The sequence below is a fragment of the Prionailurus viverrinus genome, chromosome A2 (genome assembly GCF_022837055.1).
Source record: "Prionailurus viverrinus isolate Anna chromosome A2, UM_Priviv_1.0, whole genome shotgun sequence".
Taxonomy (NCBI): domain Eukaryota; kingdom Metazoa; phylum Chordata; class Mammalia; order Carnivora; family Felidae; genus Prionailurus; species Prionailurus viverrinus.
The window spans coordinates 163,286,793-163,299,619 of NC_062562.1; the positions used below are offsets into that span (position 1 = coordinate 163,286,793).

The window sequence follows — 12,827 nt, forward strand, 5'->3', positions numbered from 1 at the left end:
GAGATCACTGGTAACTTAGGGCTCAGCATGGGACTGATAAGAGCCACATGCTCCTCTTTACCAATGATTGCAAGGCTGTTACCATTTGAGACCCACATCTGATTTCCGGTGGTATCCATGTATTCTGTGTCAACTACTCTCCCGTTCCCACTAGGGAACTTACCAGCATACCTGAGGATAATACCTGGAGAAGCAATTAGCTGACCAGGAAAACATCCAAGGTGGCTCTGGCTGGAGACGTTTCACTCAAGGAATATATAGATTGAAATGAAACTAGGCAATGGTAGAGATATTTTGAGTAGGACATATGGTTCTGGCTCTCCTCTAGACTTCTATGTATGGAGCCTCATCAAGACCAACTTCATGGGTATGTAAAGGACCCTGTGCCCAGATAGGTTTAACACTCTTGATGTCATCTTGAAATTCTTAAGTTTTTTGTAAGTTTGTGTGTGTGTGTGTGTGTGTGTGTGTGTGTGTTTATGTGTGTTTGTTTGTTTGATTCTCTTTGACAAAGGGCCTGGCATTTTTATTTTGTGCCAGCCTTGTAAATTATATAGCTGGTCCTGGTCTGTGTCTTTATTGCAAGTTGGAAAACAGTTACCTGGGGCCCTCCAAGTCATTAACACCAACAAGTGGTCCAATGATATTGACCAATAATATACTCATTAACACAGTAATTTCAAAATGTAGCTACTTCCTTCCATTGGTTGCCACCCCATTATACATTACTTCCTGCCACATTTAGTCTTCTTAGTACCCACTTTTAAGCTTCAGCATTGGCTAATCCCATGTCTCAAAGTAATGAACAACAATATATAATCAAAATCATAATAATTTTATGGTGATGCAACAAATAATTGGAACAGCTGGTCAACCATGAGAGCTCTGACCATCTGCTTCTCATCTCATAGTTTCCAGAGCAGGTTGGAATGGATGCACTGGCTAAATCTGAAAAAGTCTATCTCTGCCTGGGTCTGGGGTAGGGGAAGGTAGGAAGGTTTAGGGGAAAGATGATTCTCCTCCCTGGGTCCATATTTTCTTGTCAGGTCATGCATATTTTTGGGCTTGTGGGAACCATATGAAGAAAACTAGAGAAGGTGTGTGGTCATTGGATGACTTTTTCCAGGCTACATCTTCCTCTTTTACTCTTGGTTCTCAATGGTTTAGACATTTTGGCTTTGTACCAGAGTGCTGTTAAATTTTTAATGAGTAACTTGAGAGCTTCATGAAAGGCCATCATGAAAGCCCATATGATGCAATCACTGGGAAGTATCCCAGGCTCTGAATTTGGACACATCTAGCCACATATCTGAGTTCCTTTCACCCAGAATCAACCCAGCATCTCCCACTCCATCCAGAGAAGATGATCAGAGAGCATGCCCACCTCTGTGTGCATGATTTGGGTCACTTAATAAGGACCTTTGGGATCCACCACTATAACCCCAAACAACAAATATAGCTTTGGGAATTTTGTGTGATAGCAGGCACATGGAGACAAAGCTTACACCTTGGTAAAACTAAAGCATTTCCCAAATTATAGGGTAATATTTCTGTCTCTTTAAAGACGAATAGTTCCTTCACTAGCTCCACCCAATCTGAGCTTCCTGCCTCAGAGGCTTAAAGGGTGCAAACACTTTTTCCTCTCAGTTACACAAAAGCACCAGCTCAAACAGCTTCTTTGGAGAACACTGGGGAACTCATCAGCTCATTGGAAAGAAGGTGAGCCTGGCCTCAGAGCAATTGAACCGTGAGGGGCAGCAGGACACAGGGGTGTGCATGGGTGTGGGTTCTGGTCCTAGAAGGGGCCAGGTACTGTGCCAGCAGCCCAGCAATGAGGATGCTGCCACAGGGGTCTCGGTAGAAGGTGGGGTGGGGCTAAGGAGATTGAGTGGCCCATGTCCACATGTCTCCTATTTATCAGGACAAACTTGCTGAACAGCATACCTTCCATCAGTTGCTGTCATGACAGAGTGAGTGCTGCCTGACACCCCATCCATTTCCCTTAGTGGGAAACTAGTGTCTCAAGGCAGGTCTTTAGAGCTGGAAGGCAATTTAGAGACGACTCTGGCCCAAACCCTCTTTTTCCTGAAAGAAAATCTGAATCCTAGGCAGTGTGCGGGTGGTTTTATTAAATTCCCCGAGATACCCAGGTCACAAATGGCACAGGAAGCCTAGAATTCAGCTGGCGGTGTCCTTCCCCACATGTAAGAGAGAAATGGTGTGATCGACAGTGTAACAGAGGAGGTAAGGAAGGGATGCCATGGGGAGAGAATGAGCTATTCTATAGAAGACAAATGTGCGTGAAGCCCTTTGGTTGCCTTCCCTAATTCCAGGGTTGCTACCAGTTCATGTTTCTGGACAGAGAGTGATCTACCTCCCCTGGCCTCCCGTGATCTCTTTCTGATCCAATGTAAACAGAAATGTAGAATCAAGGACCTGAGAAGGAACCAAGAAGAGACCAGAGAGTGCAAGGGTTATGCATGAGTGTAGGGTCAGACATACTTTGCATTGGATCCCTTCTCTGCCCAAAGCCCTTTAGCGCAGTGACCTTGGGCAACGTTCTCAGCATTTCTGAGCCACATCTATTTCCTCATTTCAAAAATTAAAGTGGGGGCGCCTATCTGGCTCAGTGGGAAGAGCATGGGACTCTTGATCTCAGGGTTGTGAGTTCGAGCCCCACGCTGGGTGTAGAGATTAAATTAATTAATTAATTCATACACTTTAAACATTAGAATACTAAAAATTACTAAATTATTAGAATACTAAAAATTTTATCACACTATCAGTAAATATTTACATATGTATGTCTGGAAGATAAAGGTCATTAAAATATACCATGAGCAGACTTCAAAAAGCAATTAGAATTTTTAAACAATTACCAGGTGTATTCCAATCCTCAGATTGTCTCATAGATTTTAAAATTGAAATCAGGGGCGCCTGGGTGGCTCAGTCAGTTGAGTGTCCGACTTCGGCTCAGGTCATGATCTCACAGCTTGTGAGTTCGAGCCCCGCGTCGGTCTCTGTGCTGACAGCTCAGAGCCTGGAGCCTGCTTCTGCTTCTGGGTCTCCCTCTCTCTCTGCCCCTAACCCACTCGCATTCTGTCTCTGTCTCTCTGAAAAATAAATAAACATTAAAAATTTTTTTTAAATAAAATTGAAATCAGCTCCAAATACGGTTCATAAATTGCAATTCTTTTATATCTCTTAAGTTTAATTTGATAAATAAGTTTTCACCTTCCTGTTTCTTTTTGTAAAATGTTTCTGTTTAAGAAACGGTTGGTCCTTTGTCCAAGAGAATTGGACAGTGTACATTTTACTCATTAAATCCTCAAGATGTCATATGACATGTTCTTCTAGTATCATTGTTTTGTATAAATTAAAATTTAAGGAGAGGCTTGATCAGATTAAGGCTTGCCTGGTTAGTTGGGTGGCAATATTTCATAGGTGCAGTTGTAAACTTCCATCAGAAGGCACCTTATATTTTATTCTGTCTCTTTCTGTAATGTAGCAGACAGTAATGATAGCCTAGAGTAACTTTGTTTCATTAATGGTCACAAATTATAATATTGTAATTCTATCAATCTTTCTTCATTGATTGGATGGCATAATCCTATAAAAGAAACTTCCCCTGAATCATACTTTCATTTCCATAAGGTGTAGTTAATAAGACAAAATAATGCTTGAATCATTTTTGTCCATGTTCAGACTGATGACATCATTTCCTAGCATACCCCAAAGAGAACACTTCACTTCTTTCACAATGATGGTATTGTTATGAATTCATGAACTTCAACATATTTGATGAATTTTAATCCATTGAAATTATTATTCTCATTGATACTCAAATTACCCATTCTCTGTCCAGTCAGCCTCTTCAAGTTAGCTCTGTAGTCTTTTCGGTAACATCCAAACTTTTTTTTTTTAAGTAATCTCTGCACCCAATGTGGGGCTAGAACTCAAGAACGTGGGATCAAGAGATGCATGCTGTATTGACAGAGCTAGCCAGGCATCCCACGGTCTGAGTTGTTTTTGATAGCATCCTCACATTTTAGTGTGACTAGGATAGTCTAGGATCCACTTGCACATTTCTTGGCCCAGAAATGGAATCGGTACCTTCTCCTAAGAGTACTAATGTTTTTGGTGGGAAATGGCATTTGAAGGGCACAGTATGGGCGCTAAGGGTGCTCATTGCCACTGGGCTTGTCCTTGGGCTTCAAAACTACACACGTGCACAAAAAGCTAAGAATAGGACAGGATTCCTGAAAAGAATTTAAGATTTTCTTGACTTTCCCCCCCTATTTGGCCTTACACTGTATCCCATTAGGACAATAGCCAATGAAGCAACTGCATTTTCAAGTTTCTTGGACCAATTCTTTGTGTGGTTTGTCTATTACACCAAATACTATGTATTGCATTTGCTTTTGATTTTTACCAGTTATCTTAAAATATAGTTTTTGTTTATAATTATGTAAGCTATTTACAGATGTTCCTCACTATCCACAAGCAGAACGTTCCTATGAAATCTTTTATGAAACAAAATGACATAAAGCAGAGCAGCAATTACCATGAATGTACCTGGAAAAAGGGTGCGCCTTCCCAGATCTCCCCCAAATAACCTCCCTTATGTGTTTCTGATACTTTTAGACACAACTTGTTAACAGATGCACACATTCAATTGAGAGAAAGCCCACGTGCTCATCTGGCTCACAGCTCTGGTGGCTGGATGGTGAACGCCTGTGTGAGGTTCCCGGGGAAGGTGATTGGCAGCTGGCGTGGACAAGGGCCCACTCGGCCTCTCCATTAGCTCAACTGGCTGTAAAACAAATGTGGAACGCTGTATTCGTGTTCAGCTCTTTTTTGTACAAATGAAAAATCCTCTTTGAATTTATGTCAGCCGGCAACAACAGGTACACATGTAGGTCTTTCATAAAGGAAAAGAGCTGTAATTCGAACTCTCAAAAAGAAGGAAGTACATGCTTTCAAGACAAATCTATGAAATCTAAGTTTACTCAAAGTAGTTTCCAGCTTCTACCCTGTCCCCCGCCTTATTCCTCCCATCCCTCTCAGTAACTTCTTTGGTGACGGTTCAGATGATCTGCCATTGCTTTATCATGTGCATGTAATATATGTTGTATTTAGTACCTACAGTTCATGTTCCTCCCCATTAGAGAAATGACAGTAAATTAAATATTATTTTCTTCACTTTGCCTTTTTTTTTTTTTTTTTTTTTTGCTTAATGAAATATCCTGGAGATCTCTCCATCCCGGCATAGAGAGGTATTTCTTATTCCTTTCTACAGTTGGATAATACATCGCTGTGTGTATGTACCTTGGTTTATTCAATCAGACCCCTACTAGTGGGCATTTGGTAGATTTTTGGTCTTTAAGTATTACAAATACTGACGCAGAGAATAAACATATGCCTTATCTTTTTCTGTGTTTTTGTCAGTGTAGCTCTGGGACATAAGGAAGGGGAACTTCTTCCTCTACCCTTCAAGGTCTTCCAGCTGCACTAAGAATTGCATTCACTTGAGGCAGATTAATAAGACAAAAAAAAGCAGTGTGCACAGATGCTCAGTAATGAAACTAAGACCAAGAGAAATGACCAAGGCAGGCAGTTTTTATACTTTTTAGGCAAAGAGACGATGGATCTGTGAGGGATTGACAAAACAAGGAAAACTTAACTTTGGGAGCATCTGTTAGGGAGGAATTCTAAAGAGACTTTGGGCTGGGGTAGTAAATTAGTAGAAAGCAGTGGGCTGTTTATACACTCTTCTTGGCTCTAAATCTCCTATCCCTGGTCATGAGGGTGTCTCTTTACCTCCTGGGACAGGAAGGGCACCTTTTACATGGGAGATTTGTTTCCTGCTTGCAGGGGGACAGAAGAGGGTCTTAGTAATCTTCCCACACAGGCTGTATCTTAAGGTACTTTTATATGAAATAGTCAGTATGCCAAAATTGCATGTTTAGGGGTGACCTGCCCTTAACCACTACAGGCATAAATCCTAAAACTGGGACTCACAACCCAAGAATAAATGCATATGTGATTTATATGATATTGCTAATTTACCCTTGAAGGTTTTAGACTGTTTTTCTATTCTCATTATCCATGGAGATGAGAACTTGTTTCCTCTAAACTTTTACTGATAATGATAGCAGCAAATTTTTCAATTTTTGCCAAATCCGTAAGTGGAGAAATAGTATCTCAGTGTAATTTTAATTTGTTATATTTAGTTTTTTTCTTTTCCTATGTTGGATGTATTTTTGTCTACTTTACTTTGAGTGTTCATATATTTTTACATAGTTGAGGAGCATTGACATTTCTTTTTTTCTTTGAACTGTTTATTCATATCTCTTGCTCCATTTTCTATCAAGCTGTTGGATATTTGTCTCTCTACTTTTAGGTATTCTTTGTATAAGAAGGGAATTAACCCTCTTTGATATAGTCTGACATTCGTATTTTAATTGTCTGCGGTGTTCCTTGTCTCCCATTGTCTTTTAGATCTTTACCTAGTCAGATGTGTGAATCCTTTTCCTTACAATCTTCCAAATCTTAGAAAGGGTTGCCCCGCCCCTAGATTACAAAGGATTTGTCTGAGTTTCTTCTAGTATTTATGTGGATTGATTTTTAGTGTTTATATTTCTAACATATTTAGAATGTGAGTGGCATGAAGATGTGGGTGCAGTTTTGTCTGTTTCTGTGTGGTTTTGTAGTTATCCCAATGCTAGTTATTAGTCCATCTTTCTCCCCATTGCTGTGAGAGGCTGCCTTATGGACGATAAATGTAACATGATACAATTGCACTGGATACTCATGAATATAGTAGACCAATTTGGTCTATTTCGGAATTGTCCGTTTTTGTTTTCTGATCTGTCTCTGATCACACACACTTCATACTGCCTTAATTATAGGGGCTAAAATATTTTACTATCTGTTAGAGCTGGCCCTCCCTCATTGTTCTTCTCTTTTTTGACACCACAGGCTAATTTTCTTTCTTCATTCATCCAAATGAACTTAATAGTCAACTATTTTAGCTGCAGAGAAAAAAAGGGTGACAAATTTTTTAAAATTTATATTTCTATATAAACATGTTAAAGAAGTATCTATTAAAACAGTGTGGAATTTGGGGAAATGTCTTTTCTGCATCAAGGTATTTTTCTTCTTAAATCTACTAACGAGGATGTGTTGTTACAATCCATTTTCTCATATTGAACCACCCTACTATTTCTGAAATTAATCACATGTAATTGTGGGGTATTACATTTTAGTCTCTGACAATTTATTTGGGATTTTTGTATTAGTATTCGCAAATGAGACATGTTTGTAGCTTTATTTACTGGTGAAATCTTTCTTATTGGGATCAATATCACACTTGTGTCATAGAAAAAATTAGAAAGATTTCCTTCTGCTTTAAGCCATCAGGAATAGTTTAAGAAAGGGTAAGTGAGATCCCCATGAAGCCATCTGGACCTGGTACTCTTTTGTAGGGGAACTCTTTAACTACTTTGTTTTTCCATGGTGATTGAATTGTTTCATCTTTCTGTCTTTATGGGACCAACATGGATAGTAGACTACTGCAGGATTTCAGGGAGGAACACATAGGTCATAAGAGCGAGGTGATGCTTTCCACTTACCTTCTTTGACTCTTTTTCTTCTCCTTCTCTTTTTTACACCCCACAGCCACTGGTAGTGACATGGCAGACCCTCAGGACAACACTCTGAGGATTGTTTTGGTGGGGAAAAGTGGAAGTGGGTAGAGCGCAACGGCAAACACCATTCTGGGGAGTAGAGTCTTTGAGTCTAGAGTTGCTCCACATGCTGTCTTCTCCAGGTGTCAAAAAGCATCCAAGAAATGGAAGGGGTGGAAACTTGTTGTTGTTGACACCCCAGGGCTCTTTGACACCAAGGAGACCCTGAATACCACATGCAGGGAAATCAGCCAGTGTGTCCTCTACTCCTGTCCTGGGCCTCACGCCATCGTCTTGGTCCTCCCAGTGGGCGCTACACGGAGGAAGACCAGACGACCGTGGCGTTGATCAAGGCTGTTTTTGGGTAGCCAGCCTTGAAGCACATGATCGTGTTTTTCACTCACAAAGATAACTTGGAAGAGAAGAGCCTGAGTGACTTCTTGGCAGATTCAGATGTGAAGCTAAGAAACATCATCAGCGAGTGTGGGAACCGCTACTGTGCCTTCAACAACAGAGCCTCAGAGGCCGAGAAGGAAGCTCAAGTGCAGGAGCTGGTGGAGCTGATAGAGGAGATGGTGCAGAGCAACGGAGGGGCTTACTTTACCGATGCCATTTATGAGGTCACAGAGAAGAGTCTGAAGCAATGGGAAGAAGACCTGAAGAAGATCTACACCGATCAATTAAATAATGAAATTAAATTAGTAGAAAAGGAATATGCTCATAAATCACAGGAAGAACGGGAGAAAAAATAAAATTGCTAAAGATGAGGTATGCTGAACAAATAAAAAATATCAGGGAAGAGGCTGAGAATGGATTATTTAGAGATGGTTCAAATTGGATTAAGAGGGTGCTTTCAAAAATATGGTATATGTTTTGGTAGTAAAGACCATTTCATTTTTTCTTCTGAATTTATGATGATTTGCGATAGTGGTAGATTGTAGTTTCATAGACAGCTGTTACAGTAGCTTCTACTTATTCTTCCTATAAGCTGACCCTGTTACTCCTGTCACTGAGTTGCGGGGCCTGTGTCCTCTACCTTGGAACTGGGCAGATCTGGGACCGTTTCAATTAATAGCAGATGGTTGAAGCAACACCTTGTGACTCTAAGGTTACATGTGGGCAATGCTTCCTTGCGCTGTTGGAGTTCTTGCCCTTGGAACTTGACTGTCATGTTGTGAGAAAGCCCAGGCTGCCTCTTGAGAGGCCCCCATGCAGAGGGCCTGAAGTCACTGGCCCACTTCCCAGCTCACCTTTCATTTGTGACTCACACCAACTTGCCCGCCATGCAAGTGAGGCAACACAGAAGCGGGCCCTCCGGCTGCCCCGCCATCTCAGGCGAAGTTGCAGAAAGCAAAGATGAGCCATTCCCACTGAGTCCTGCCCATATTGCAGCTTTATGAGAACAAATAAATGATGGTTTTTGTTTTTAACCACTGAGCTTCAGAATGGTTTGTTATGCAGCGAGAACTAACTAGAATGAAGCCTCTTCCCAGCTCTCACTCCCCACCGCCTCCCTTTCCCACCTGTCCCTCTTCACACAAAATTGGAATAATCAGGCAATGGCATATAGAGTTCAAAGACTCAGGAAAATTCAAATCAGAAATCATGCACATGTTAAGTGTCTGAAACACTGGTCACATGCGTCGTTGCACCACATGGCCACAAATACTATGTTAGGGAGGTATCGGGTTTCTCTGGAAAGATTGTTCTGTGGTTCATGGAGATCTGGAAGTCACAGGATTCTCTTATTGTGTCTCTCTCTTTTCTTTTTTAGGGACCATCCTTACTTAAAATGTCTCCACTTGTATCTGAAAAATCCCATCTGGGCCACATAGTTTTCATTTGCCTCTGCAGAATCACACTTCACCCTAGCTCTTTGTCCCCTGAGGCTGATCTAGTTGCACTGCATTGGTGGGATCTCTTGCTCTCTGACTTCTGCCTGGCTGGCCAATGGGAAGTCCAAGTCAGAGGCCCTGTGGAAGTAGAAAAGCAAGGCTGGGGTGTCCATTCCCCCACCTCTATCTCTGCAGGGCCATCTCTGACTAACTGCAACCCTATGCCAAAGGTCACAGCTCCTCCCTTGGTGGCCTTTCTACCCAACTCTTCTTCTGCATTTCAGTCTTTGTTCACCCCTTCAGGTGGGACTCAATTTCTTATCAATACTATCAATGTCCCTGTGGTTTCCAAATTCCCTGTGTCCACAGTGTGTAAGAGGCCCCTTCTCTAAACTTTCTCCAAGTACCTAATGAGAGCAGACTATCTTTTTCCTGTGAGAATCTGATTGATAAATCTTATGGTACCCAGTTCTCTTTCAGAGCATCTTTATTGTTGTTGATGGTTTTACATTCCCTCTAGTGCTTGTTTCCTGACACCAGAAAAATCTCTCCTTACCCTTCCATGCTGTGACATTTGCAGTAAGTAGATGAAAGGTTCTGTCTTGCTAAAATAATAGAGACACTTCAAAGTTAGATGGGTGACTCTCAGTCACTCACAAGGATTGCAGACCTCCCAAATCCAAATTATTAGAATTTTTATTCGTCCTTTGTTTTGTCTGTGAACATGACTGAGAGTATTTACCATATCAGTGACTTTTCGGGAGACGGATTAGAGATTAAGTCTGGAAAATTTAAGATTCTAAATACCCGCTCATTCTAAGATTCATCACAAGTATTCAGAATGCAGTAAAAACACGGAAGAAAAAATCCTCTCATGAGAAAACATGTGTCAAATGACAAAGTGAGACCAAAGTACTCTCTGCCATCATGCACTTCTTATGTTCAAAACCACTTCCTTGTAAGTGACTCTAGTATATCTAGAGAGCAAAGTATTCGTACCCTGTCCTTTTTCATTTCAGAACCGTTTAAAAGATATTTTCCCCCAGAGATATGCAGAAGCATTCTTAACACAATTAACTTGTGTTCAGGCCATTTGAATGTGCAGCTTATGTAAGCTGATTTCTTTTCTCCCAACATTAGATTCCATTTTGGAAGGTAAGAGATAACCAGAGAAAAAACAAGTAAATCAAATAAATCATTATCTCTTCACTTGACGATCGAAATATTACTCACTCACTTCTCTTAACATATTTTATATTCCAGTTTTCTCTCAATGTGGTTCTATTTCAGTGCTGAAGACTGCGGAATTTCCAGCGTTTAATGTGTGCATGATCCCTGTGTTGAAATATGTGATAGTCATGACTCATGATGGGGAATTTACACTAGGATTTATAGAGGAAGACCTGAGGAAAGATTTAGTGTATGAAGTCTACTGTGAAGGATGTGTAGGATGTGTCCATGTGGGTGATGGGTACGATGGTCATGCATCTATTCAGAAACAGGAAAGTTCATGGTGACGGGTAAGATTTTCAGGGGAAGGATAGAGTCAGGAGCAACAGTGTTCAGTTAGGTTTGTGACAAGTTCAATATCGGATGTCAAAGTTAGGGTCTAATGTAAATGACCTGCATTAACTTGAAATCTGGGTCAGAAGGCTATATGAAAGGCTCGGGGTAACATAAATATCTCCCTTATTATCATTTGAATCTTTACTAATTGCCATACCCCACAGTCCAAAACTATATGCTAGAAGCTCCGTATAGGATGTCCAAAGGAAGAAGCAAGAACCAGTTTTGTGAGGTTTAGTCCTTCAACTAATTTGATAGATATTTGAAGGGATCAAGAGGAAAGGACCTTTTCTGTTAGGTTTCTGCATTTAAGTAGTCTCTACACCCAACATGGGGCTCCAACTCATGACCATGAAGTCAAGGGTCGCATGCTCTTCCAAATGATGCAGGCAGGCATCCCAAGAGGAAAGGGCTTTTAGATGAGAACATTTAATTTATAGGGACAATGACAAATTAGTATTGGCCAATTCTTGGAGTTCATCTGTGGCAGAATCATCTCCCCAGGGCAGAAGGTGGCCCAGGTGTAACCGTGTGACTATGTAAGGGAGGCTCCACAGGGACTCGTCTCTGCTTGCCATGTCCAAAAAGATGGAGGTTTTCTCTCTCCTGAAACCTAGTGAGGCGGCCTCTGGAGTTTGATACTGCCAGAGGGCTGTGGGCAGTGTACATTAAGAGACTTGTTGTGTGTCCTTTGGAGTTTGGCTCTGCTGCCTGGTGGTCATGGGATACATGAAGGCTGTTGTTTTGCTTTGTGGAGGGAGCAGAGTACACATGGTGGTAGAGGTCTTGGACGCAGTCAGAACTTTCACTAACACGGGGGCAAAAGTATGTGTTCTTCATATATCAAATGGGGCCACATGGGAGGGAGGCACCCAAAGCCAGTTTGAAGGGGACTTGCCCAGGGCCCCAGCAGGGATCCCAGCAGCTTGTATGTGCATCAGAGTTCTGGAAGTCCAGCACTAGGAACAGACATTGAAGCAAGCGATGGGAGAGGAGAGAGTGGCCTTCTGTTGGGCTTATGATTTCAGATTCCCAGAGGAGACTCTGACGGCTATTAACAGTGTTGCATGGGGAAAAGAGCCACTAAGAATGCTGTCACTGTCCCCCCACCAAGGCCAGACTACACTTGACTCATCTTCAGTGTTTCTGCCTCTTCTCCTCCAGCCCATGAAGAATCAGAACCAAGGCAAGGACAGGAGGAGAATGGCAGTGTGGGGAGAGCCCTAAGCAGCCCTGTCTACACTGCAGGTTCCTCTCTGGGAGCAGGCACATGCCAGGGATGCCAGGGACAGTAGAAGATTTACCCTTCAGTAATATTTTTTAAAAGTTTTTGTAAATATATATATATATACATATATATATATATATATATATATATATATATAGCTAACTTGACAATTTATTGTCAATAAATTGTCAAGTTAGCTAACATACAGTGTATACAGTGTCCTCTTGGTTTTGGGGGCAGATCCCTATGATTCATCACTTACGTACAGCATCCAGTGCTCATCCCAACAAGTGCCCTCCTCAATACCCATCACCCATTCCTCCCCCCATCAACCCTCAGTTCGTTCTCTGTATTGAAGAGTCTCTTATGGTTTGCCTCCCCCTCTGGTTGAAATTATTTCTTCCCTTCCCTTCCCCCATGGTCTTTTGTTAAGTTTCCTAAGCTCCACATATGAGTGAAAACATATGGGATCTTTCTTTCTCTGACTGACTTATTTCACTTAGCATAATA

At 41.5% G+C, this 12,827-nt stretch overlaps 1 pseudogene; it reads left to right on the forward strand.

Annotated features, from left to right (window-relative positions):
- The first annotated feature begins 671 nt into the window (after nucleotides 1-671).
- On the forward strand, nucleotides 672-9,118 carry LOC125149286 (GTPase IMAP family member 7-like; annotated as a pseudogene).
- The last annotated feature ends 3,709 nt before the right edge of the window (nucleotides 9,119-12,827 follow it).